We start from the raw sequence: 22585 nt of genomic DNA, 5'->3' as shown, positions 1-22585 counted from the left end.
GGCCGATGATTGTTTGCTAGACTCGGGGTCGTCTGATGAGGTTGTTAATGTGGCTGGTGCAAAGGCCGTGAGGGCTGGTGCACTAGCGCTGAGATCGCTTTCGCTCCCACTCGGAGCGTGAAAGCTTTGTCGGCAGGGGGCATATGGAGGGGGCATGTAGATGGTTGGGGGACCTAGTAGCAACTCATCGTTCGTTCGTTGTTTGGAGGGCAATTCAGGGTAGAGCGCAGAGGGGGTCCTAACAGGACATTGGCCTGTCGACCCTGATTCTTGGTTTTGCATAGTTTCCTTTCTTTCTTTTATTTCTTCTTCTAGTTGCTTTGCGGCTAGATGGGCTGCCTTTCGTAATTCTTTCCCTATTTTTGCTTCTTCTCTTTTCTTTCGCTGTTCCGTTTCTTTGCGCCACATGCCGATACTGTCGAGCATAGTGGGCGTGGTCTTATTCTTCTGGAGCGCTATTTCTAATGTTTTTATTTTATTTTCGTCAAAGGAACCTATCAGTGGCCACTGACTTTCAGGGTTCTTTTTCGTATATTTATGCCATAGTTTAGTGTAAGCTATAGCGACTAGTCCATACTTAGTGAACATGTCCTTATTAGGGGTGCCCTCCACTGGAGCTGGATGGTTCATCTCTAATAAGCGGTCCGGGCTAAACAGGCTACCAACCAGTGGGGAGAAGACAGGCATGACGGATTACAACGGGGACAAAAGTCTGCACTACCTATCTTATCACGGCGGACAAAGACTAGACAGAATATTTCTATTCTACGTTGTTTGGAGGCCGTGAATACCTCAAAAGAACCAATACCGAATAATCGGCCAATCAAACAATCCAGTGGGGAGAATAAGTGGGCACGAAAAATTATCGTTACCCACTCTTTCTCTACCTGCAAAGAGAGGCCTTGTTCTTCCCTGTTTGCAGACAAAGAATCTCCAGACAATAATCCACGAACGATAGTTCGGGAAACAGTGGGGGAGGAAGATAGGCACGACGGATTACAATGGGGACAAAAGTCTGCGTTACCTATCCTTCACTGCTTGCAAAGAGAGAGCCTGTTTGTTTTTCCCCGTTTGCAGACAGTGAATCTCCAGAGGGTTTCAACAAAGCGTAATACTAGTATTATCCAAACAAAAACAATTTTCCTTCATTTGTCGTGTTTACACGACCTTACCCGGACCGCATGGACGGTTTCCTGTCCTCTGGATCCAGCGCCCGATCGTCCTCTCTCCTTCGTGTTGTTCGCGGCACTCCTGATGGTTCCCAGTCAGGACCGTAGATCACTCGAGAGAGGTCTGTTCAGAAATAGTGAAGGTCGGATGATCGGCTGTCAGACGAGGGTCTATCGGACACGAGCTCTTCCCGATCGTTGCAGTCGTTCACTCTGTCATCGGGACCTCTCCCACTGGATCCACGTGTCGCTGATGGGCCCCACGCTTTGGGACGCCAATTGTAGAAAAAGGTAGGGCTAGGACCTTTCCCAAGATTTGCCCGGCGCTAACCGCCCTTGTACCATTCAAGTTTACCAAGCAATGAGGCAGGCGCCGGAGACCAGAAGGCAGGAAACAGAAGTTTATTCCGACGGAGCAGAACACATCAGATCAGACAACAAGGTATCATGTCGAGGTGCTCTAACAGCCTCTCGGAGGCCTGGCCTCTTATACACTGGTTTATGGCATGTGACCTTCCTTTAATACAATCAGATCTTTGTGAGGCAGGAAAAAGACATCCCCGTAATCCTAGTGTCAATCCCACCCCCATATACCTTCACAATAGAGGTTCTCAACCTGCTGATAAGAGGAGGGGATCATCACGCAGCTGAGTGTTCCGTCGAGTCTTAGGATGTGTGCGCCTGATCATATCACAGGGGGTGGGGAGGCCTGGATCAATAGAGGGTCCTTTGAAGGAGAGCGACCTTATACAATAAAGGGCAGTAAATGATATCTCCCGGCTTAGGCAATGGCCTCGGACCTGTGTGGACAGTCGGACACGGGGTGAGGGGCCATCAATGGAGTGGTATTCATGCCACGTGGACAATCCAGCGCAGGAGGGAGGTTTATCAACAGAGGGGCATTCATGGGAGGAGAGGAGGTGTTGGTCAGGCGCTGGCGTGACTCCCAAGGACAGGGTCATGCAGAAGGGTCATGCTCATAAGGAGGAGGAGGGAGGGGGAGCCAGGGTGCGCGGAGGATGCTTGCTGGGTCAGAGGGACGTGCTGGCGATCGATCGTGGACAGGGAGACCATGATACCTAAAATGGCTGCCGTGCACGTAATACATAGGTGACCTAGAATAGCTGCCGTGCATGTAGTACTTAGGTGACAAGCTGGCGCAGATGATGTTCAGATCGCAAATTAAAATTCCACAAGGGGTCCTGTACTTATACCCCTAAAAGTCTTTGTTCTCTTTGTGCAAGTGGGCCCTGAGACTGGGAGTGAGTGGACTGGACTTGACTCTTCACAATCTGCATCTCTAAAGGTTCTCCATAGGCTTGTTGGTCTTGCCTCATGTTTCTGAAGTCTCAGGGATATCAACAACTTCACCTGCATCTTGCTACTAGCTCCTGAGCTCCTCTGCTATTAGTCCTATTCTGCTGCGTGGTGCCACATCCAGTCCTGGACCCTTGCAAGTGAGTGTTTGGTGCTGCAACCCAAGAGACCAGCACATCGACACTAGCGCATCGATAAGACCCAGAGCTTTTCCCTGTGATATTGGCACATTGCTGCTGCCTACAACACAGCTGGGGCCACAGGTCACTGACTGCGTGAAACAACAACCTCAACTTACAATGTAGCCCTGACTTTGTCAACGCAGCAACTCTGCATCACTGCAGTTGCATTTGTCTCGGACACAACAACGCTGACATCCAGCAATGCACCGTCCATGGACTCAGATGAATTCCAGGTCCAGCATTGCTTTGCGCTAACGCATCACTTGTTTGCTGCAAGAATCGCATACAGCCCAGTGGTTTGATATTGATGCACCGGCCAGCTGCACAACTCTGCTTCAAATATTGCCCGACTTCTGAAATAATACATTACGTTCAACAACGAAGCATCTCCTCCTTTGTTCAGCGCATCGTTTCCTAGCTTTGACGCACCCAAAATACTGTCAGCGACTCTGCGTGAACCCTGCATCCAGCCCACACTCCATCACGGTCGGACTGAACTTTTGGGTTAGCCCTGCTCAACTATGACCAGATATCCCCAGTTGATTTCTAAGCACTGCATTTTAATTTAATCTTGCAAAATCCATAACTTGACTTGTGTGTGTCGGATTGTTATCATTCTGGTCTTATTTTACTCAGGAAAATAAGGAAGTTAACAAACAGGTCCCGCAATTTACTCATGTTATCTGGTTCACAAACACCTCTCTCCAAAGATTTTAAAGGCCCTAGAGCCTAAGCCATTTATTTGACCTAGCATCCTTGGTCTGGTTTCCCTAGCTTTTTGCCTTACAGACCTCCTGTTTTTGCTGAATTTGTTTTTGCTAGCCTTAGGACTCTGCACAATTTACCACTGCTGACAGTGATAATGTGATTGTGCTTTTTCCCTAAAACATGGTGACATTGGCTCACAACCTAGTTGACATATTTAATTTACTTATAAGCCCCTAGTAAAGTTAACTACACATGCCCAGGGCCTGTAAATCAAATGCTACTAGTGGGAAAAAAGAACAAATCATGGTCAGAATGCTGAGCAAATCAAACATTCACCCTCTGTCACAGATCTGGGTTAAATACATCATTATTCTGCATGCCATGCTACTCCAGTTTGGACCCAGCCATATTCAAATCAGCCTTGACCCTGTTCCACATGTAAACAGTTGAGCCCTAACTGCCAGGCTAGCTCCTCCCTGGACCGGAAAGAAGCATCCTATGGCCGGTTTCAGGGTATTACGGCCCATCAGCCAGGCTAGCTTGAATTCGGTGGCAAAGCGACCACTGGACCCACATCTGAGCATACACTTCCCACTTAAGGTGACAAATGCAAAAAGAACAGATGATGGAAGGAACGCTAAACAAATCAAATATTCACCCCAGTGACAGATCTGGGTTAAATCCATTGTTTTTCTGCTTGTCATGCCATTCCAGATGGACCCAGTCATATGTAAATCTGTCTAGACTCTGCTCCCCATGGCAACAGTCCAGCCCAAACTACCAGGCCAGGTCGAACTGAACTTTTGGATTTTTTCCTGTCAAATGTGACCAGATAGCCCCAGTTGGAGCTATTGATTTCTAAGCACTGCATTTTGATTTAATCATGGACAAATCTTAACTTGACTTGTGTATATTGGATTTTTATTGTTCAGGCCTTGTTTTACTCAGATAAATAGGAAAGTTAACAAAATGGGCCCACAATATAATAATATTTCTGGTTCACAAACACCTCTCTACAAATTAAAGATTTTAATGATCCCCGGATCCTAAGCCTTTTTATAGGCATTCTTGGCATGGTTTCCCTAACTTTTTGACTTCAGACCTTCTGTTTTTGCTGGCCTTGAGACTCTGCACACTATACCACTGCTAAACCGTGATAAAGTGATTGTGCTCTTTCCCAAAAATGTACATGTCCTAGTAGTGAAAAACTCTTAAATTCGGTCTTCACTACAGTAATTTCCAGATGGGAAGATATAACTGGTTTAAGTTTGGTGTCTCTGGAATCCTAATTTAAAATCATATCTTATGAGGAAGGCGGATTTTAAATTGCAATTCTGAAAATGCAACTTAGAGAATGTTGGCATTTTCTTTCCCTAGCCATTTGGTGCCTGTTGACTGTCTGGGTGTTGTTGGCAGTTGGGTTTTGTGTATTCCTCCTAGAAAAACACACACAATGGGTGCTTATAAGTGGACCACCACTGGCAGGATGGGAGAGAGGAGCAGGGCTCAGCCTCACTTACACCTGAATAGACAGTGTTCTGTCCCCACACAAAGAGCTACATACCTCCTGTAGTTATTCTGGTGCCACCATAGGGAAGGCACTGCAACTGTGCGCTTCAAAGGCATGCTTCTAGAAGCTTCTCCCCACTTTAAAGGCACATCTGAGTATAAAAGAAGGGCCTCAGACACCACCACTTCTGGACCTATGTACACTCTGCTACGAAGAAAGACTGCTGTGTTGCTGGAGAACTGTCACTCTTATGGACTGCACTTTGCAGGACTCCTGCTTTCCTATTCTGACCTGCTGCCTGCTTCCCTCTTGCCTGGGTGAAAAGGCTTGGACCTACATCTCTTGAAACCAGATTGACTCCAAGGTCTAGTTGGCTGCTCTCCTGATCTGAAGCCTCAGGGGCATAACAGGCTTCAGTCAACCTTGCACCTGCACCTCGATGCTGCCATCTGTGACAATGATCTGCCAAGTAGTGCCACCCTAGTCCTAGACCCTTAAAAGTGGGCCTAAGGTGCCTAACAGCGGAATCGATGCATCTTCTCTAGTGAGCAGCGCATTCCAGAGCAGAACGGACACATCTCCAGCTGTGTCCCACATCCTCGACACCGAACTTCACATTGCAAGCCCCGTCAATGGGATCCTTGATGACGACGCAACAGTACCTCGCACCGCAACCTCGTTGCTTGTCGGAACTGCGTGGTGCATCTTTGACTAGGATCCACACAACGCACCGCAAAAAGGACTTTAGATACTTTGTTCAGCAGGCTGAACTGTCTCCTTGTAGCCTCATGGTTGGCCTGAACTTGTGAGTTTGTCCTGGTCCGGCGGAACCAGATATCCCCATTAGCACTTTGTGCTTTTTGGAGCTAATTTTCACACAAAAAAGCTATAATTTTCCAAACTGGTGTGGGAGCTTTTGTGTGTGGTGTTTTCACAGTTTTACTGTTTAAAGTGTTGCACAAATACTTTACACATTGCCTTTAAGTTCAGCCTGGCTGCTCTGTGCCAAGCTACCAGGAGTGTGAGCATGGGTGTATTTGGGGTTTGCTTGTGCCATACTCTGACTAGGATTGTGCTTGCTGCTTGATCAAGACTTACTCCCCAGTAACCCAATTTCTAACATCATTGCTTATGGAAGATGACTCCTACTGCTAAATATTCCCAGCCAAGAGCAAACGCCATCCCAAATTGTGTTTGGTAGCAACCATGTGGTAAATGAAATATAACTTAAAGAGTACTACATTGTTCCAGATCTAATCAATTGGTAAACTTATCAGGAAAAATATTAGCTCCATTAAAATGGTAACAGATTAGCTCTTATCACTTGCAATATCGACTCAATATATAGGTGGGCAATCTTCATAATTGTTGAAAGCATAATTTTGGGTGTTTACTGTCATATTCATGGAAGGTTCCTGCTTCTGATGCCCTTATTTTAGTAAAATATTTCTAATACTGAACCTGCTGCAAGCTTTTATCCTCAAACAGTCAATGTCCCATTTCCTTCAGGTGTAATCCAAACAATATACCTCTTTATTTATCCACATTAAAAAAAACAAGGTTAGTGGTACAATATACTTGCAAATTTGGGAGAAGTTGCCTCCAACCAGAGCTCATTTGATCTAATAGTACGATACCATCAGCATAGTGTAAACAGAGCACAGCTCACTGACTACTTTTGGAGGAAAGGAAGGAAGCACTCATCTCCGAATGCTCCACAATACTGCTACATACATATTCAACAGCATTGGAGCATGGAAACAACCTTGCTTTAGCCCTCTCCTGGTTTCTATTAAGGAAGAAAGTTGAAAGTTGCCTTTATTTTAAATCTGTCTTATGTTGTAGTGTGTAATTCTTGTGTTGCTGATAGTGGAGGTCTATGAATACTCCATTGGGAGAGTATACCCACAGATGCCATTTGCTGACACAATCAAGTGCACCCCTGGATTGTACAAACATGCATAGAAGGCTGGCTTTGTGTGTGTGGTATGTGCCGCCGAAACTAAGAGGACTGCTATGGTGTATTTGGTCACATACCTGCCTGAAATCACATTTGGCAGCTTGGTTGAAATGGTGGAGCCTTGTAAAGTCATATCTGTATCTTGAATGACAACCCATTTATTTAACAGTGTTAAGGGCGCCATATACAATACTGGGAAATTACAACATTGTGTACCTTAATCGACTACATTCTCATGCATGCTAAGGCATTCCACGCCGCAGAAGAGAGTGACAGCATCCTTTAGTCTTATTTAGCACTATCATGTGTGCAATTCTAACTCAAGAGAGGCTCCCTGCCTTTAAAGCACCAGGTGGTAATAGTACTACTGAATATCAACATCAAGATTATCAACAAACAAGAATATTGGGGATAGAGTATTGCGGGACAGAAAATATTGAAAGGTAAGTGCATGCAGGGAAGTATAGATTTACTATTCCTAACTTCATAGCTAACTTCTTAGCTACATATGCTTCGTTTCTTAACAATATACCACACAGGTACATAAATGTGGAGTTAGTTATAGGGCATAGAAAATCTGGACTTGCTTACCTGCCAATATTTTGTTTGATATTTCGTCCTCAAAATGTAGTACCCTCGATCTTCTGACTTCCATATTTAGCATGCACACCTTATTTGGCCATCTCCTCTCCTGTTACCTACACCTTCTGCAGGTATTCACAGATATGGGTGGGTAGAAGGGACAAGTGCCAACAACTGAGCACTTTCAGTTTCAATTGTCCTGAGACTCCAGCCCACTCCACTATGTCCTTATATGTGTCTATTGCTAATTTGCTGATAAATCTACACATTACTGCCTTTCTGCTATTGTTATGCAAAGAAACTCTGCCTAAAGGTACCCCAATGGAAAGGTGGAGCACAAACAATATAGTTTAGTTTTCCAAAACTATTTTGATTTGTGATTATACTTTTGAAAACATTGTGAGATTTTCTACACATACAGGTTTTAATTTTCTGTAACTTGCAAAAACAATGCATGCTTTCATTTCAACTGTACCAAAGAAATGCATTTACTGTAGACATAGAGACTACATTAATGCCCTCAGGAATATTAGGCAAATTAGCCTGATGAATTATTCAGCTAATCAACATTAGAAGCATTTGTATCCAGTTCTCAATAAATAAGCTTGTCTAATGTAGTGATGCTGGATAAAATTAACAATTATACCACATGAAATGGATTTCCTCACACCCTACTCAAATATTATGACTATATCAAGTTTTACAGTAACTTACAAACTTATATACACGTTTATTTTTTTCTCTAAAAGATTGATGTGCTTTTCCAGAAAGTGTTCATCATTTGATGCTTAGTGGATGCTCATCTCGGAACAACATTGAGTATGACTCGATAATCATTGGACTGTGTTCCTTTGCTAGATCATTTACTCCTTTACTTTTGTGCATGCACAATGTACTGTGTTTATAATATCCCAGTAGGTTGTTTTGTCATGCCTTCTCTTAGTTTCCACCAACACATTTTCTGGTGCGGTCTGGGCGTATTGTAAATCCTTCTTCTGGCTTTAGTCACATCCATGCACCGCCTCTTGATCCCCATGCTTATGTGTAAAGTTCTGCCTTATACTAGCATGCAGACAGCTGGTTCCCATACTAACTGTTGATTTCTACATCATATACTTGCATTGAACAGGGTTTACCTGTACAGCTCACCTCCAAGGAGTGTTTGAGCTATTGGGTCCACATGTGTTGTAAACATACTTATGCATGTGGCTCCTGATTTCCTTTCCAGGGGGTTTGCTCATGGATATGAGTTCAAATAGCAGTTCAGATGCTCATATCTTTCCTAGCAGTGTGGTGATTGTAGACATATCAGGTTTCTTTGTAATTTTGCGTTCTATGCTGGGTAATTTGCTTGTTCCGAGACACATTCATACCCTTCTGAATGTGGAGGTTGGGTTATGTATTCATGGGATTTTACATAGATTATTCATACCTCATTTTTGCCAGCCCTTTTTTATCCAAGATTCCCGCACTAGTTCTACATAAGTCATTTAGAGTTCGTTGCTCCTTTCAACACAATTTTTTTCCGAGCTATTGGGCACTAATCTTCATTCAAGTTTTTCCTACCCACATATTCATGTTAATTTCTTCTACAACCTAAAGTAATCGTGTCATTTTTTTCTGCCTTGTCATTCCAGTGCGGAATGTGCAGGTAAAAAATCCTTCACTCTGCTTAGCTACTCATGAGCAAGTTTCAAGATTCTGATACTTTTTTGCTAAGCACCTTTAAAAGTAACAAGTATAGACCAAAGTCAGTTGTACGGAATTTAATGAGCCCTAGAGGGCTACTCCTTGTGAGAGAATACATACTGATATATGACTGGGCTTAACAGTGCTGCTCTAGTGCTTAATCTATCATGGGATCCAGGCTATAAGGGGAACCATGCTAACTGTCAGGGGGCAATGTGACAGCACACAGGGGGCTGAGGCTGGCTGAAGCTATTTTTTAAGAGAGAGACAAAGGTGTTTAAAGTTGGAAGTTGGAGTGCGGAGAGGTAAATGGAGGAGCATTTTATACAGTCAGACATCTGAGGATCACTCATCTTCCAGACGCACTGTACCAGAAAGAGTCCTAACAGTGAACATTGTACTTTAGTCAGTTTTGGGCCTCTGGTTTTTGCCTTCTTCTGTAGTTTGGGATTCCCAATTGAGTCTCACCACTGTAATGCTCTGGAAAAATAGGTTTGAGCTGTAATCTCCCAGACCCACCCTTTAAAATAAGGCTAACTGCTATGGCCACCTGGGGTAAATGGCCCTGCACAAGTTGTCCATGAACATGTGAGCAAGAGGCTGTGCAAGGATGACTGTGGTCAGATTCAGACAGCTGCCCATGGGAAGCATTGTGACAGATGTGGTCCACAACTAATTTAACATGTTTAATTATAGATCTACTAGAGATCAAAAGGAACTGCACCATTCTGTTTCAGTTATTGTGGAAATTGTAATACTTTGCGTTGCACTAGCTGTAAAATTGTGTTTTTGATCGGTCTCCACACTTGCAACATGTTTCAGAGTCCCTACTTTATCCATAAGTTAAAAGTGATTGAATTTGAACATGATGTCAGTTTTGAAATTTCCCAATTTTTTACTATCTTTTTTGATTGGCCATGTTTCTTTGAGATATCAACAGTGATATGATCAATGGTGCCATTTAGCGTCATTGTTGGACTTGGACCTTTTTGCAGGGTCATTGAACTTTTTGCCTTCCTCCTTTATATTTTCTGACCTGTTGTTGGCTATTTTATGACTCTGGGCACTTTACCACTGCTGATCAGTGCTAAAGTGCATATGCTCTCCGTATTGTAAATTGATGTATTAATCAGCGGGTACATGTTTGGCTGTTAGGTTTACTTGTCAGACCCTAGTACAGTGCACTGAGTGTGCCAAGGGCATGTAATCCAAATGCTGGTGGGCCTGCAGCACTAGTTGTGTCAACCACAGAAGAAGCCTTGTAAAATATGTCTAAGGTCTGCCATTGCAATGCCTGCGTGCAGTCTGGTACTGTCATGCTGACTGGGCAAGTGTACCCACTTGCCAGTCCCTAAACCTTCCCTTTTCTTCATATAAGTCACCCCTATGGTAGGCCCAAGGGCAGGGTGCATTGTAAGTAGTAGGTAAGACAAGCCCTGGTGTGTGTGGCATGTCCTAATAGTTTTCACTATTGCAAGGCTACCTGTTCTCCATAGGCCAGAATGAGATGTTAGATTATTATATGTTTATAATCCTACCAGATTCAGAGAACATGGTAGAAATTCAAATTTAGTATGACTGAACTCAGAATAATAAATTACATATTTTAGTGAAGTTGATTTTAATATTCTGTGTTTGCAAATACCACTTGTAGAATGTAGGTATTTGCTTGCCCAACCTTTCAAGCCTGCCTCTGCTAGGTTGTGTATTCCTTTGTCTGGTTTTGTGAGTGACAGGGCTGGGGGATTCCAAGAGACAGGATGAGTCACCCAGTGGGGAATAGAGAGATCTGCATCTAGATGGGAGGGAGGAGTTGCACCTGAACCTTGAATAGGGCTGTGCCTGCCTTCCACAATGCTGGCTCCACCTCCTTGGGACTGATGTCTCTGCCCTGCACACTAAAAGAATAGGAGGAGTCCTGTAAACAAAGTGCTCCAGGACTGGACATGCCTTCCACAATGCTGGCACCACCTCCTGTGGAGCATCTGATGTGCCTGCCCTGCACTGTGAAAGGAAATGAGAAGTCTGGTAAACAGAGTGCTTCAGAACTGGTTTGGACTGGGCAAAGGCCAGTCTCCCCTCAGAGAACAAAGGATTTTGGGGTATAAATATTGGGACCCTGATCCCATGAAATTAGATCACTTTTGGACTACAAGAAGAAACCTTTACTGAGGAGAGGAACCTGAAGAAACGGAGGAGAGACTATTCCCAAGCTGAAGTGCTGCTTGGGGGATTGGCCTGAAGTGGTTGCCTTACTGCCAAAGGAAGGAGAAAGGAACTTTGTGTACTTTGCTTTCAACTTGGAAGGATCTCCAAGGGCTTGGAAAAGAGCTTGCCTCCTGCTGAAGTCTCAGGGACAACAGACTTCAACCCCCAGCTCCCCAGAGTTCTTTTGGAAGTGCCTGCTGCTGTTTTGGGCCTTCTGAGGAACTGCGTGTTCAAAGGAGCTGGACGCGCGACTCAACGAGAAGAAGCGTGTCGCCGTCACTGGGCCTGCCGTCGCAACTCTGAAGGAGGGTGTCACCGCTGGAACTGTCGCACTGCACCGCATCGGAGAGAAGCGTGCCACAATGAAGAGGAAGCCTGTCACCGTCGCTGCTGCTGCCGTTGCAACTCCGAAGGAGGCAGTCGCCGCTGAAGCTGCCGCACTGCACCGCATCAGGAGAAGAATCTCACAACAAGGTCGGAGCGTGTCGCCGTCGCTGTGCCTGTCGTCGCAACTCTGAAGGAGGGTGTCACCGCTGGAACTGTCGCACTGCACCACATGGAAGAAGAGGACCTCGCATCCCCGAGAAGCACGCCGCCGTCGGAGCTGCTGTCATTGCATCTTGGATGTCGCCACTGTAGTTGTTGCATGGTGCAGAAGCTTCAAGCATCGTGGGAGAAGAGTGTCGCCGCTGGAGCTGTTGCCGTCGCATTGCAAGGGTGTCGCCGCTGCAGTCCACGCATCGAACCGGGAAGTTCTCACATCCCCGCGAAGCATGACGCATCTGGAAGATCTTCACGTCTTTATTTCTTTGCACCTGAACTTTGCCGCACTACCCTCACTGCGACATTGCTTGTCGTGGAAGCACAACGCAGCCTAAGGTACATTGACTTAAAGTGTCGCATCTAAGAACTGAACTGAACTAAGCTTAAATCTACCATCCTAAAGTCATAGTATTTTGTATTTTTGTCGTTTAGAGTCTTGTGGTAACTCTATATTAAGTATACTTATTTTTTATAGAAAACCCTGTGTGGGGTCCATTTGTAGTGTTGTCACTGGGTTACTGTATGTGGTCACAAAAGCTTCCCACAAAACGCCTCTGAGATAAAGCCTGTCTGTTCATGCCAAGCTCCCAAGGGGGTGAGCAGGGGTTATTTTAGGAGTGTAATCCCCATATCCTGACTAGAGGTGAGCCTCCCTATTTGTCAAAAGTACCTACCTGTGCCAACTAGATACCCCCAAATATAACAGTCATGAATGATGTAATATATGAGGTCAAAAGCAGTGCACGGGGAGCACAATTTGTAGTTATCTCATTAAACTACAACTGGTGAATTTCATTTGTTTTTGTTTTTAAACAATTGCTTTTATATTATTAAAAGGTCTAACTATAACATCATCTTAACATTTGATTTTTAAATGTCTAGGGTGTGTATTAGATTCCCGATTGTTTTCATCAGCTCTCAGAGCATTTTAGTGAAAGTAATGGGTGAAAATTGTATGCTGCACAAATGCAAAATTTAGATTTATTGTGTCCATTTATGGATAGGTCAGGGCTGAGATGTCTGGCAAAAGAAGGGATGTATCATTACTATGAACTTTATGTGCAACATTGTCAATAAAGATAAGTCTATGATGATTTAATGTAAAGTAATATCTTATTACTCTACCTAACTATAACATTGCTTTAACCTTGTTGTTTCAGTGAATTTCTGGAGCTTTTTGATCATATTCACCCAGCTCCCTATCTGAGCACACCTTTTGATCATGCATAGTAGAGGGTTGGCGCAGGGCCTGATTTGCCTTCAGGCCCTGCGTCTAACCCCCCATAGGAGGCCAACCTCATGCCATGCATTTGTGGAGTTTGCTGTGCCCAACCCTTGCAGGCACCAACCCTCAACCAGCAGCCAGCACCCCATTGCTGACCAAACAACCACAAATGTGCAACCCCCCCAACAACACTTACCCATCATTTATTTCACGGTAGCATAGTCCTGCCATTAGACCACATGGAAGGGCCATGCTGGGTTAAATAACAGTACTGCACTACCTGACTGGGTCCTCACCAGGTCCCATATAAGTACTGCTGGATTCACTGGACAAACTTAAGTTTTACTTTGGTCTTAAGGGACCCCACCCCTTTTCCTTGGCCCCCTGTTTGACAAATCATCCCAAAACATTCAAGGAAGGAGCTGGAATGGATGATTTTTTTCTTTTCAAGAAGATTTATCAACCGGCCTGCATGCTAATAGATACATTAAAAACCAGTCTTCTTCTGGAATTTCTGACCTAATCATACATATGTAAAAGAAAGGCAGCAATAGCACTTGTTTAGATATGGTTACGCCAGAGTTTCCAATGCAACGTTTTGCTTTTTACTAATAAATCTTAGGAGGAGGACACACAAACAATATATCTAAAAATGTATAAAATATTGACAATATTTGGGGTTGGCATGGCAAAATAACATTCCCGTACAGTGGGGGGCAAAAATTGTGGAGAGGTGTAGGAAAGCTCCCATTTTTGCATGGTTTGCCCCTAACTTTTTGCCAGATACCTGATGGGCGTCAAGTAAGGCCCTTGTAAAAGGTACCCCTTGTAATAAGGGCCTTGTGACCGGAGAGGACCTATGAGGGCTGCAGCATATATTATTCCACCCTACGAAACCCCTCACCTAAACAGCCACACACTGCCATTGCAGGCTGCGTGTTTTGGTGCAGACCAAACTAAAGAGTCAACATGGTACCCCTCCCTGGGTGCCATGCCCACCAACACTGCCAAGGGTAAGGCACCCCTCTAGCAGGCCTTATAGCCCTAAAGACAGGGTCAACCACACCACGGGTGAGGTCATAGCTGCAAGACCAATATACCCCTACAGTGTCTGTGAAATTCACAAGCATTTTAAGTGCAGTGATGCCATTTTGATCTGGGAGTTTGTCGTTACGAACTCCACAGTCCCAGGATGGCTCCACTGAAAACTGGGAAGTGTTGTATCAAGCGTCCCCTCATATTAAACCCACACCGATGCCAGTGTGGGATTTAATGTAAAATGCACTCACAGGGCATCTTAGAGATGCCCCTTGAAAAGCGACCAGCCCTGGTGTGGTTCCTGACTGGCTACTGGCCATCTGCCACCATCAGACACGTTTCTGGACCCCTGGGTAGACAGCCTCTGCTCTCTAGGTCCTGAAACAAAGCTCATCCTGGGCAGGTTTGTCATGCCTCCTCCCTCAGGATGGGCAGGGTCCATGAAGAGGAAGCTGCCCATCCTTTTGCTACCCCCAGCCTTTTGCTATTATCAGCAACTGGCCCCCACCAGTTCTGACCTCCACTTTGAGCAGGAGAATCGGCAGGAAAAAACTAGCCCAGAAAGGAGGTGTGCCCACCTTTGCCAAACCCACCCCTCAGGTGGGGAGGCGAGGTGAAGCACACATCCCAGCCCCTTCCATCTTGAAGGTGACGAGACTCACCCAATCAGGAAGAGGCCTACACCTACCTAACAATGGAGGGTGGCAGAATAGGGGGTAAAGACACCCCAGGGTAGGGACCCATAGGTCCTGACCTGCACACCCCTGTAACACCCCTAAGACTACTATTTAGGAGCACCCATGAACCTTGCCTTTTCATATTCGATGGACCAAAGAAGTCCGCTACTGGACCAAGAACTAAACTGCTGCAGACAAACACAGGCAAGAACTATGCGACCTGCATCTGGATCAATCACTGGACCGGCTGTCATTCCAGAACCCCTGCCAGGCCTCCAAGAAACACCAGAGACCCCACAACCTTCGCCAAAGTACCAAGAACCTCCCTCCAGACTAGAGGCTCTAGTCCTCGGCATCCGCCATTACAAGACCTACCAGCACTCCAAATGGGAGGATCGAAACTTGTGTCGACATGACTCCCTACTATCAGAGAACTCCCAGAACTGCAGTTTGAGGACACACCCTTTTGTCGCAGCGACTCACTACTGGAAAAAGAACCAAAGACCGCAGCATTAGAGGACCAATACTTGTGTTGACGCAACTCTGCCATGCCAGAAGAAAACACTGCAGCTGTATGGTCTCCATGACCTAGAGGGATAATTTTGGCCCAATGACCCAAGCTGACCACAGTTTCATTCCTGAGAGCCTGTACCCTCTGCCAGGTGGCCCTGTCGACCTTCTCTTGTCCCGCCTACTCAAACGCAGCCTCTCTGAGATGGCCCAACATCAGCAGAACTCCTCTATCACCTGCGCAACTCCTTCCCCATGTCCACGACCACTGGGCTAGTGGTGCCTCCCTTTGACCAACAGTGATTCGCTGAAGGCAATCATAACACTTCCGGGTTTGGCGGCCCCCTGACTCCCATTATTGTTCTCTGTTGTCTGTGAGAGCAAACATCATTGCCACTATCTACCGCAGCGGCGCTGATGCTGAACCCTGCACCCGGCCCCCCCAGGCCGCTGGTTGCGCAGTGCCCAACTCAAACTGACCCTTGCCCAGGGTCAACTAACCCTCGAGGACTGGCAATGTAAGTCATGTACTTACCTGCTGATGCATAACCCTGTTTTCCTTCCACAGGATTGCATTGCATTCTATTTATTACCAGGACTGTCTATCCATTTGAAAGTCCTAAATGTTACTGTTTCTGATTGGCAAATTCAAAGTACTCCCAAGATCATAAAAGCATTTCTACTGCCTTTCTGAAAGTATTACTTGCCTGTAACTGAGTTCAACTTGGTTCCTAAAAATAGAAGTAACAAAAGCAAGATATTTGCAAAACATTGATCTGGAGTTAGTCTTTGAGTGTGTGTTCGTGTCTTGTATGAGTATGAATATCAAATGCATTCATACTACCCTCTGATAAGCCTAACTGCTACGCCCTGCTGCCAATAAATTGATTGTAAGCTATTATTTACTTTAATATCTGCCATACCTTTGGGAACTCACTCTACTCTGTGCACACTATACCTCTTTTTGGTATAGTTTATATGGTCACCTTCCTACAAGGGGTCAACATAGTGATATTTCCCATTTTAACTCCTGAAGGATTGTTTGATCATTGCTGAAGAAAAGAAGAATTTAATATCAGAATGTTATCTTATACTTAACATTTTCAAAATCCCACATACATAGAAAATATAGTTTTATGAATTCCAAGGCAAAATAAAATATACACAATTAGATTATGCCAATTCAGTTATCATGGAAATGATGATGGATAATACCTAGAAAGATTGCAGTATAAAAGTAGAGAAACTTCTGAGGTGAAGCATCCTCAGATGTATTTACTCACCATTTCAAACTTTTCAAATAATAGTATTCTGAATTGGGGGAAGAATTTAAGTATATCAGTAATATTTGTAAACATGACATTTGTTTTCAAGCTGGTAAGATTGCGAACGGAAGATTCTCAATCCCCTGTACCAGTGCTTATTTTTCAATATCAGACATTTCCCAGGAGTCAGGAAAGGTAAAACACACCCATCAGAAAGATAGAGGGCGAGAAAGGCAAAAAAAACATCAGAAGGGGAGAAATCAGGATGAGATGAAGTGGCTGGGTTGCCTGGTAATGGATTTAAGAAGCCTGAGGTGGATTTAAGAGTACTAGCCTTGGCATTCAGTGCACCGACGTTTAACGTCTCCAGCCTCAGCCTTATGAGGAGACCTTAATGAACAGCATTCTTTCTTTCATAAATGAAGCATTAGGAAGGTGATCTAGATAGGTGACCAAGACTCTGTGCATCTGCAAACATAACATGCATGCTTAAATTGTAGGTAACGCTGTTAGACATCCCCATTATAATGTTTGTGGTAAGACACAATAAAATTAATGAGGAGAGATCTTGATAAGTTCCAAGCATCTTGATTGGTGGCAAACAAGTCAGAGAAGACAAAGGACTCCATCATCCATGGACATTTCAATGTCATTATGGGTAGCAGTGCCCAAAGCAGGGAGGGCCAGTAAGCCACTTGGCCGGTTCTTCACTGTTGAGGATAAGACACGCATTATTCTCAAGTCAGAAGGGTGCGTGTCTCAGTACTACAGCCAGAGCATAATTTTGATGGATGGAGTCTTACAAGATAATTGCTTTAAATAAGTTTGCAGATTGTTTGGAGACAGCTTTTGATTGTTTGGAATTGAATGAAAGGAATGCTAGCCTGATGGGGAGAATGGTTCTCGGATAACTTTGCTGTGTCTTGATATGTTTTTAGACCAGGGGTTACCTGAAATTTTTTTTAGATGGCAAAGAGTTCTTCTGGGTTGGTTTATTTTAGGTACTTGGATGCATTAGATGTAAATATCAGACCACCTGGAAGTTTTGTAGGAGTTGGGGGCAGTTAGGCCGAGGTCTGGATTTATTGTAGATGTACATGGCATGTAGAAATTAGATGGATCATTAGTTTTTCATTGAGGGGCTGTTTGTGGACCTTCTTCTTCTCCTTCTTCTTCCTCTTTTTATTATCATTACAACAACAACAATAATCCTCATAATTTAGTTTATAAAGTGCTCAATTGGCCCTGATGGCATCCTGGCTCTAGGAATCATCACTAAGCTCTAGCCTGCTTCGGAGTTTCAATGGAGACCGTCTCCATTGAAACTCCGAAGCAGATGCGGCGATACTGCCCACACTCACTGAAGTAATGCGATCGTGCATTCTCCAACAGCTGGCACACAGCACCCAACAGGACTTTCTGCCATTAAGCAAACAGAATTGATCCCGCTGGTGCCACCAACCCCCAAAGTCCAGATGCTGAGCGCCCTTGCACCTATAGTGAACTGTTGATTCTCTGCCACCTTAGAATTGTTAAAAAGTTGTGATACATTATTATCAAGACAGCAATGCATTATTTGTTTGTCCTGAAGATGATGCCCTAAATTTAATGTTGGCATCGAAACGTCGTCGACACCCAAACACCCTATGCACCAGACTCAAGCTATAACACATTGTGCAACGGTGTTAAATGATTAATTTATGTCTGTCTATACTAAGTACAAGTGTACAGACCCATTTTGGCTTGCCTTTTGGCCAATTCTGTGTTCATTGTTCTGTCTTGTGTTCTGTGGGTCACGGCTGTGCCCACTTGTCATTTGAATGTTTTATTTGATACTACTTTTGGAAAATACTATGAAAATAAATTCTTGTCCGGCTGGACAAAAGACATACATTCTATTCTAGTGTATGGTTATCTATCACACTGTATTCCCCCTGAATAGGGACCACTGTTCTCTATAACATTCCCTAACTAACCAGCAACAAAATGGATGTAGGAAGAAGCAGCAGATCTCCTAGTGTGTCAAATGATGAACAATTACGTTTTAAAATGCATTCAGGTCTATGGGTGGTGGTGTTTCGAATGCATCTGACCTAAATTGCCAAGGGATTCGGATAAGTTACTAGAGACCAGAGAATCAGGGAAATCAGTTCATTTTTTTTAATTAAATTTATTAATTATGCAGTTCATAGTATGATCAAAGCAAATACAAGAAGTATATACATTAATCCTATTCAAAAATACAAATAGCCAATACGACAAATCACCGGAAATGAGCAAGCAATCATAGCATAAACAAATGGAAGAAAAAAAGAGAAAGAAAACAAAAAAAAAACAAAAAAAACAGACAATATGCAATGAAGCAAGAGAGTAAACAAATATTACAGCCTAACTTGGGCTTTCATTAGCTAAATGATCAATCATAGGCTACCAGATCCTATACCCCAGTTCAGTGATCTAATACGATATAAATTAAATTCTAAATTAAATATGTTATAAAACTTTGCCCGCCACATCTCATATGATGGTGCCTCAGCTTTCAACCACATGGAAGCGATACATAATCGAGCAACTGACATAGCCATGAACAAAAAATACCGATTTTGATAATAAAGTGGCATACTGGCCGTGTTTTCTGCAGAGTCCAAACATCATCATTTCTCTAGATATCAGCACATCAAAATTTAAAATAGTTGACAAAAATTGTGCAATAGATGTAAAAAAAGGGTTCAAAACTCTGCAATCAAAAAATATATGTACAATGTCCGCCATATCAGCTTGACACCTATAGCATTTCCCATTATACATATTGCCCCACTTCGTCATCTTGGCAGGTGTATGATATAGATTAAATAACATTTTATAATGTTGAGAGTGTAAATTAGCCGTCAACATAATCTTTGCAGCCATGTCAATAGATACTTGAACCAACTGGTCAGGAGATGATATGCTGTCCACTTTTCTTGCCGCTCAAGCTGGAGCTCCTCCTCCGTCGTGGGACGACGCAAACATAGTTGTATTTAAAAAAAAAGGATAAACCTTCATATCTCCCGGGGTCATATAGACCCATTTCATTAATAAATGTAGATGCCAAAATATACTCCAAAATCCTCGCTAGCCGTTTAGTTCAAGTTGTACCACTATTAGTGTCCAATCAACAGCATGGCTTCCTTCCGGGTCGCAGTACTGTTAACCATCTACATCAGGTGATTGCTGTTTTAGACTATGCTGCTGTATTCCACCAAAATGTTGGATTGGTGTTTATAGATGCTGAAAAAGCATTTGATCGGGTGGCGTGGGCATTCCTATGGGCTATATTGGGTAAAATGGGGTTTGGACCCCGATTTTTGCTAGCCCTGCAAATTATGTATAAACGACCAAGGGCCAAGATTTGTGTGATGGGACAGGAGTCCGCATTTGTTTATGTCACCAGGGGTACACGGCAGGGATGCCCATGTTCGCCGCTATTATTTGCTGTCTACACTGAACCATTGCTGCAGATGCTAGAAAGTTCCCAGGGTATACAATCTATGGCTATAGGGGACAATTTTGTGCGTGTCTTAGCTTACGCTGATGACATTGTGGCTGTGACATCTGACCCGGAACAAGCATTGGGGGAAATTGAAAATATAACACGAGAATTTGGTTAAGCTTCTAGGTACAAATTGAATATTGCTAAAACCCAGGTCATTTGTACTAATGGGCTATGTCCTAATGACATGCGTGTTACTACTGAAGCAAAATATCTCGGAATTAAAATTAGGATGTTGCTCCAAGAACTAGTCACTGTGAATTGGACTGATATCTTACAGTCAGTTAAGCGCCAGTTGGAGAGGTTGGAATGTTTACATTTAACGCTAGTGGGGCGGCGAAACGTTTTTAAAATGTGTATGTTACCCAGGGTAGTGTAATATTTCCGGACCGTACCGCTTGAGTTGCCACGTCCACAATTAATGAAGCTTCAATCTATAACCGACAGATTTCTATCTAGTTGGAAATCCCCTCGTCGAGCGTCCAAATTCATGACATTGCCGGTCTCAAAAGGTGGTTGGGGAGTCCCAAATTTTGTTTTTTATTATCTAGCTTGCCTCTTGCAGAACATGACATTTTTGATCCGTGGGAGTGAGACACCGGTATTTGATAGCCCTAACATTTATTCAATGCTATTAGGTTGTCAATCTCGACAAATGCTGCTACATTTTCTTGAGCCAAGTTATTATGAAAGAACAAGATTCAAGTCTATATTAGCAGCATTTAAAGGGTGGAGGGCGATACGTAAAATAATTCCTCTTAATCGCATTAATCTCTATACACCTTTTGATTCAACAGAATTACTACCTCCTATATTCTGGGATAGTAATATGAGGAAGTGGGCGGATAAAGGTATAAGGTGCTTAGGCAATATGTTTCATGCTGGTACTATGGTTACATTTGATGATCTAAAGGTGAAATATGGGATTCCTCAGAATGATTTCTTTAAATACTTACAATTGCGGGATTTCATTTTAAAACATCGGCATATGCTATCCAATGGGACTAATGCCCTGCTAGAAGTTTTGAATAAACCGGCAAAGATAGGGATTTTATGTAATAGCTTGCTGAGCCAACAGCGCAATGATATTGATATGCAAGAGGGGAAAGGGGAATCAGTTCATACATTAAAATCACCCAAAATGTGTAAATATGATCTGCAGAGCATGGAATGGTACAGCAATTTAGATAAGGATGGAGAAAAATGTGTTGATGCTGGAGGATGGTAAACCAAAGACCAGAGCAACTATTACCTAAGCATGGAAACAGGTTAAATGTTTGTATAATTGATCTGCCTATTATCAAGCTCCATTGGGGTTTAGGCTTTTACATCGTGCAACCATCGTTTTTTGCAGCCATTGATGAACTTTGCCTAATTAATAAGAAATGTAGCAGAAGCATTGATTGCACTTGATCTTGTTTCCACCTTTGGCAGAGAACACTCTGCCATTCTGCTGATCCGTCTGCATTAGATTGACATACAGAACAAAGTCCCAGGCTGCACCATCTATTCATTACAAGAGATAAATGTCATCAATGTCAACATATTACTTAAAAATCAATCTGGTAATGCATAGCGTTTTTTGTTTAACCTTTTTTAATATCTATGTGGCTCCTCTGGCCTGCCTGATACAGTACTTTGCTTCACTTCTATGACCTACAGGTTGACCACTTGAGTCCAGTGAAAGTTAATTTCAAAAAACATGTTCACAGTTGCTTTGCTTTAAGAATGGGAACTGAACACAGATAAAGCAAAGATCCTCATCTTGGGTGGCTCTGAATTTGACTGTCCCAAATGCTATTGACCTTCAGAACTCAGCCCCCTTCCAGCCTCTTTCCGTATGGTAAAATCTTAGTAATTGTTCTTGACATCTCTATGGGGTACATGCATCAAGAAATACTTTTAGGGACTCTCAAAAGCCTATGCATGTAGCAATTGATATTAAAATAGCAATTTCTAAACATTCCTTATTTGCGACTTGCAAAATGCGAGTATCATCTCCCATAGGATACTGATCTCTCTACACACAGGCTGGGAAGCTTTCTTTCAATGGTAGTCAGCAAAAATATTTCAGGGAGTCTATTTACTTTCCTATGCAGGTGGCCTAACATGTGAAACTCACATAAACCTTTTAATGTTTCAACAAAAAGGATAGATCCCCTCACAACCACACTAAGTGACTTACTTCATCATACGGGCCTCGTTTACCATTTCCCTATTGCTGCAAGCTGAGCTCATTGTCAGATCTTTTGAGATTGTCCTTCTGGGGCGATATTCTACATGTGGTGCATTTTCCTTCATTGTGCTGAGCGCACCTTTTAAAAAATGTACAGTTTTAGGTGGCTCACTGGCAGTGTGCCTCCTAAGCCTTCTTTGCCTCTGCTCCCGCATCTGTAATACGGCTCGAACGCAAAGGCAAAGAGACTACCTCATTTGCATGGGGCACACCCCAATGCAAATGAGGGAAAGC

This window comes from Lissotriton vulgaris, chromosome 8, assembly GCF_964263255.1.
Source record: "Lissotriton vulgaris chromosome 8, aLisVul1.2, whole genome shotgun sequence".
Classification (NCBI taxonomy): domain Eukaryota; kingdom Metazoa; phylum Chordata; class Amphibia; order Caudata; family Salamandridae; genus Lissotriton; species Lissotriton vulgaris.
The sequence above is the reverse complement of the archived record's forward strand: the minus strand, read 5'-3'. Positions refer to the sequence as shown.